The following is a 6746-nucleotide window of genomic DNA, read 5'->3' as shown; positions in this document are numbered from 1 at the left end:
TATTATCATATATTATTATTATTATTATTATTAAAATTTTGAAATTGTTTATTTTATATAAATATATTTTTAAGATAATTTATATTTTAAAATTATAAAAAATTTGATAAAATATTTAAATTTTTATTTATTTAACATATATTGTCCATACTAACTAAAAATATATAATATACATAGATAAATTATCCTTTACTCTTTGAAATATATCAAAACATCCACTTTAATCTTTACATTTTTAAAATCCACTTAATAGTTCTTCACATTTCAATATAGCCACTGCAGTTAATAATTCTATTAATTCAAAGTTAAAGCTGTATAAATTTTCAAGTAGTGAAAGCTATGAAAAATTTTAATATCTATAATGCCCTTGCTGGCAGGAGATGGACTATAATTACATATACATCTACCCAATCATTTCAATGTTGCTTCGTTGCCATGAGGAGATGGAGGCGGCTGCATAGTCAAGCGCTCAGGCCATCAGGAAGGTTGCTATGATACGGACGGAGATCATATCACGGTGGAGGATTGAAGGATGTTGGTTGCTCAAAGACAGCGTAATTTACATTTCTAACAATAAGTGATAAAAATGAGTATTGGATGAGTTGAATTTAAAATTAAATTAAATTAAATAAATTAAAATTTTAAATTTAAATATTTATAAAATTTGAATTGAATTAATTTTAATTAGAAATTAATTCGAATCAAATTAGTACGATTTAATTTAATTTTATTGATTTAAATTTTTAATAAATTTTTTATTTTTTATACTTTATTTTTATTATTTTAAAATTTAATTAAAATATTTTAATTTTAATATAATATAATCTCTTGATATTATTAAAAATAATATATTATTATTACTAATCAATTTAATTTTTTTATTTTTTTAATTAAAATTGAATTTAATCGAATTAAAATAATTAAAATTTTTAAATTAAAAATTAAATTAAATCGAAATAAATAAATAAAATAAATTAAATATTTAAATTAATTTAATTTAATTAATTTTTTTAATTTGTGTAAATAAATATTTCCCGGCCTGAGATTTACTTGTAAATAAATATTTACAATTACCGTGATTATGTTGTACTTTAATCATGGTCCATATCCTATCTGTTTGAATAAAAAACAAAAACTCAAGTTGACTTAATCCATTAAAAAGCAAAGAAAACTCCAAAACGCAGAGAATTATTCACCACACGACACGCTGTTGGTCTTCGTTTGCATGACAGGTTGTGAGCAGCAACTTTCATTTTTGGGAAATGTCCATTAATGGCCCTCCACGTCTTCTTTCCAATTTGCAGTTTCTTCGGGGGTCCCACTTGATGCGCTTTGCGCAGAGCGGAACCTCCGTGTCCTCAGGTTTTCAGCCAGAATGTCTCCAGCTCTTGGCGGTTTAAAAATTGAATGTATCAAATTCAATATTCATGTCTAAATGTTGAATAAATTTTATATAATTGCTGTTTTAAATATATAAATTGCTAAATAATTATTACTTTATTATTAAAATAATATGTAAATTATTAATTTATTATTATTTAAATGCACAATAGAATTAGTTTTTTATATTATTTTTTAAAATAAATAAATAAAAATTAAATTATAAGGATAATAGCATCAATATTATATATATACATATATATTACATAATAGTAAATTGGTCCACATTAAAGGTTTAAAATAACTCTAATTTCTTTAAACTATATTAATTCAAAGGCTAATTAACGAAAAAAAAACTTCATATTCTAATTTAAATGTTTAAATTTTAAATAAATTAGTTTACTATTTATATTTAAAATTTATTTTAATAATTTTTAAAAGTTAAAATGTACGGATATAAATTGCATGCCGTATGTAATATATTAATATTTTTTAAATATAACTAATTTTTTTATATAAAAATAATATTAATTTATATATTTAATTTTAAAAATAATAATAATTTAACTGTTAAAATACGTAAGTCTATAGTTTCAACCATAAATATATTTTATTTTATAATAATAATTATAAAAATTTTATAACAGATAAATTATTTTTAATTATTTTTATAAATTATTATTTTTATTATGAAATATTTATAATTATTATCGAAAAATAAACTTTATTATTATTAAAGATGTAATACCGTAGGTTTAATGAATAGATTACGTATTTTTTATTTTGACTTTTAAAATTAATAAAAAAATTATACTTAAATATAAATATTGAATCAGTTTATTTAAAATTAAAACATTTGGATTAAAATGTAAAATAATAAAAGCATTTGATATTTTTCAACAAATTGACACAATTCAAAAAGTGTATTCGGTTGTAATACCCGGCTAGACTCCGGTATCGGAATTCCTACCGTCCAGTGGAATCTCTGATGTCGGAGACCTCTAGAAGGGTATAACCATGTTTTATAAAATGTTTTCATGAATTTTAATGGTTTTAAAGTATGAAACTAAATGAGTTTTTGCATGAAAATAGCATTGGAGGAAAACCCAGGTTCGGCCGCCGAAAGTCAAGTTCGGCCGCCGAACATGCATGCGTTTTGGAGGCACGTTAGGCCCCCGAAAGCATGAGTTAGGGCAGTCCAGGTTCGGCCGCCGAAAGTCAAGTTCGGCCGCCGAACGTTGCATGGATGCGGAGGCACATTCGGCTCCCGAACGTGGCCTGGCCAGCCACCTATAAATGGGGCACTTAGCCGAAATGGGCGAGCTTTCTCCCATTTCCGGCCACAGCAAGCTTCCGACCTTCCTTTTGCAACTCTTGTGTTCTTCCTCCAAATCCCCACCATTTTTCTTGAGTTTTAAGCTTGCATTGAAGGTTTTGAGCTTTTAAACCAAGTTTTGGAGCTTTGGGAACTCAGGAGCTCATTTTCGTGGATCTCCAAGTTTGGGTCGTCTTCCTCTCGATCTTCAAGAGGTAAGAGCCGATCTTAAGCTCCTTATATGTTTTAAAGAAGTTTTAAGAAGTTTTATGGGGTAGAAATGCATGTTTAAGTTAGTTGAGCTATGTTAGGTTTTATGTGATTTTTGAGCAATGTGGCATGTTTGAGTATGTTTGAAGTGTTGTAGTTGGGGTATTTGATGTTTTGAGGCCCCTAGGAGCTTGTATGCATGTTTTGGTTGAGTGGTATGCATGATTTGTGAGTTTGGAGGCGAAAATGCACAAAGGAGCCAAGTTTCTGCCCTTTGGCAGAAACCAGGTTCGACAGCCGAAGGCACTTTCGGCCGCCGAACATGGCTGGGGAGGCAGGCCTTTCGGCTGCCGAAGTTGCCCCCGAAAAGAGACTTTCGTCTCTGTCTGGGACTTTCGGCCGCCGAAGGTGCCGCCGAACCTACCTGAGTTTCGTCTCTGTCCAGGACTTTCGGCCGCCGAAGGTGCCGCCGAAAGTGCCCTGTTCAGCCACTTCATGCATATCTCTATGTGATATTTTCAGGATGTTTTAGGGGGTTTTTGGGGAATGTATTAGAGTTATGTTCATGTATGTTTGGTCCCTCATTGGAGTCCACCTGTGTAGGTTCGGACCCGAGGAACCAAGGACCCCAGCAGTGAGCCAGCTGCTACAGAGTTGTCAGAGTCAGCCAGAGGTGAGTGGAACTAAGCTTAACCTTTTTAAATTAAGAAAAATGAAATGCTTTTATCATGCTTCATGCATCATGATCATGTTATAGGTTGTTTGCATTAGAATTCACGACTATGCCGCATTGTATTGTTGTGATAGATGATAGTGGATGGACATTAGGATGATTCATTAGCCTTCTATATACGAAGTCCTGTGGTGCCCATAATAGGGCCGGGCAATACGAAGACCTGTGGTGCCCATAATAGGGCCGGGCAATAACTCCGAGTACGAAGTCCTGTGGTGCCCATAATAGGGCCGGGCAATACGAAGTCCTGTGGTGCCCATAATAGGGCCGGGCATGGAGTTGAGGGATTTTTGAATCAGTCCATCTGTGGTGTGATTTATTTGTGCAGTGACGCATTTCATGAGAGCATGTTTTAAATGTTCTTTTTACAGTTCTACTCACTGGGCATCTAGCTCACCCCTCTCCCCTAACCCCCAGGTTTGCAGGTACGGGATAGATAGAGAAGGCAAGAAGAGAAAAAGTCTTATGTATGTAATAGTTAGATTGTGGACATGACTATTGTATTATGATGAAATGTAAAAATATTCAGAATGTTATGTAATGAGGTTACTGAGGATAGAGTTGTGCTTGACCATAATGTATTGTTAATCCCTTTTGTATATACATGATCTTATGTTATGATGTTTATGTAAACTAACTCAACACAGGTTGTTTTGCCTTTAAGGCTTGATGAGATCCCACAGAGGGACTATGTTATGAATATGTTCAGAGTATGCACAGGTTGAGTTAGTTGATGACAGTATGTATGAGGAAAAGTTTTAATTTTTATGTATGTTGTTGATCATGTATGGGATTATACAGGTTTACAGGTTTTATGTCAGGCTTGCTACGGGTCCCGGCGGCCTTAAGTCGACCCGGATCCTAGCGCCGGTAGCGGTCCGGATTTCCGGGGCGTTACAGAATGGTATCAGAGCCCTAGGTTCATAGGATCGGACCTAGAGTGTCGGGCTCATAGATGTTCTAGAAGGTCAAGCACAATAGGAAGGTCATGTCCACTAGGATAGGATGTTGAGTCCTGTCTTGTATGATGATGTGAAATGCCATGATTTTGTACATGTGCATTGATGATATGCTATGCTATGTGATGTATATGATGAGGGTTCATGTGTGCCCACATGAACCATATGATGCTAATGTTTGCTTGTTATGAGCTGTTTTTCAGAGAATAGGATGAGAGGAACTCGTCGATCGGCGCGATTGACTGGAGTGCCACCTGAGGATGAGGGCACGAGCGCCCGTCCTCCTACATTGCCTAGGGCAATGTCTTGTAGAGCCAACAGAGAGAGAGTGTCAAGGGACCCTAGAAGGTCTTTTGATGCCAGTAGAAGGGGAACAGATAGAGGTGGAAGTTCTTCAGATGTGAGGGAGGTTATGGAAGAGGATCAGAGGAGGGATGGGAACCTGGATGTGAGCATGCAGGAAGAAGGGACAGGGGAGTCTCAGGGAGGCGTTCAGGCCTCGGGGTATGGTTTTCCACCCCATTATCCACCCTTCCCACAGGGTTCAGGGTATCCGATGGGAGGTACATCGGATTACTCCAGCTTTAACCCCTACCCTACCTACATGCCTTATCCACCTTTCTACCCACCATACACACAGTACCCAACTTATCCACCCTCACCCTTCTATCCAAACCCGGCAAACCCCGCCTCGGGGAATGCTGCACCTCCACCTCCACCACCTACAGAACCAGCAGCCCCAGTTACTCAACCTCCTAGACCTAGCTCAGTCGATGGGAGCAAGGTAAAGATGACAGATTACCTCAAGCTAGATGCTCCCAAATACAAGTCAGGGGATGACCCCTTTGAGTATCTGAGAGTAGTGAAGACAATAACTGATGAGCTAGGGGCAAGTGACAGCAGGGCCATTCAGATGGCAGGGTTCACTCTAAAGTGCAAGAAGGCACGGGAATGGTTCAAGTGTTATGTGGACCCGAGACTAGACGGTATGACATGGGAAGAATTTGCGAATGAGTTCGCTGGATGGGCTTTTCCAGACAGTTCTAGAGAACTGAAGATGATTGAGTTTGAACAACTGAGGCAGTCAGAGCACATGGGTGTAGAGGAGTTCACGGATAAATTCTTGGAGCTATTGCCTTTTTCAGGGCAAGCTCTAGATTCAGATACGAAGAAAGCCAAGAAATATGTTATGAAGCTGCATTCCAGGTACTCCTCGTTGGTTCAGTCAGCTGAGAGAGAAAGTTTCCACACTGTGGTGGATATGGCTCGAAGAATGGAGGCAAGTGCTATAGTTGAGGGGTCAGTGAAGCAGTCAGTGACCCAGTCTTCAGGGGTTAAGACCCCAAGCAGAGGAGGACCAGGTTTCTCTTCTCAGAGCTCAGGTAAGAAGAGGTGGGATAGCACCACCAAGAAGCCGAAGAAGAATAAGTTTTGGAACAAGTTGAAATCCGGTCTGGGATTTGGCGGTGGCTCGAGCTCAGGCTCAGATGGTACAGAATGTCAGAGATGTGGAAGACCACACAGGGGAGTGTGTCGAGCTGGGACTAATGCATGTTTCAGATGTGGACAGGAGGGACACATAGCTCGGGATTGTCCTAGAGCGCCTTTTATGGGCCAGCCCCAGCAGACAGCTTCTGGTAGTGTGGCACAGCCAGCAGTTCCAGCCACGACTCAGGGCAGTGGCAGAGGTAGAGGGAGAGGGGCAGCCTTTTCTTCTGGTTCCCGAGGTGAAGGTCCATCAGCTCCAGCCAGGATCTTCACCATGACTCAGCAGGAGGCTAACACATCCAACACCGTGGTGTCAGGTAATCTCGTCATTGGGTGTTCTGATGTGTATGCATTAATGGACCCGGGTGCATCTCATTCATTTATTGCTCCGAGAGCCGTTGAGAGGTTAGGTCTGATAGTCTCTGGGTTAGAGTGTCCCCTATGGGTCAGTGGACCCAAGTGTGACCCGTCAGTGGCAGTGTCAGTCTGCCAGTACAGTCCAGTTTTTATTGAGGGAAGATGCCTCTCCGCCGACCTTGTGGTTCTAGATTTGACAGACTTTGACGTCATTCTAGGGATGGATTGGCTATCTACCCATGGTGCTACCTTGGACTGCAGGGACAAGGTAGTCAGGTTCAGAGATCAGAACGGGTCAGAGGTC

Source organism: Manihot esculenta, chromosome 16 (genome assembly GCF_001659605.2).
Source record: "Manihot esculenta cultivar AM560-2 chromosome 16, M.esculenta_v8, whole genome shotgun sequence".
Classification (NCBI taxonomy): Eukaryota; Viridiplantae; Streptophyta; class Magnoliopsida; order Malpighiales; family Euphorbiaceae; genus Manihot; species Manihot esculenta.
Note: the sequence above shows the minus strand (reverse complement) of the source record.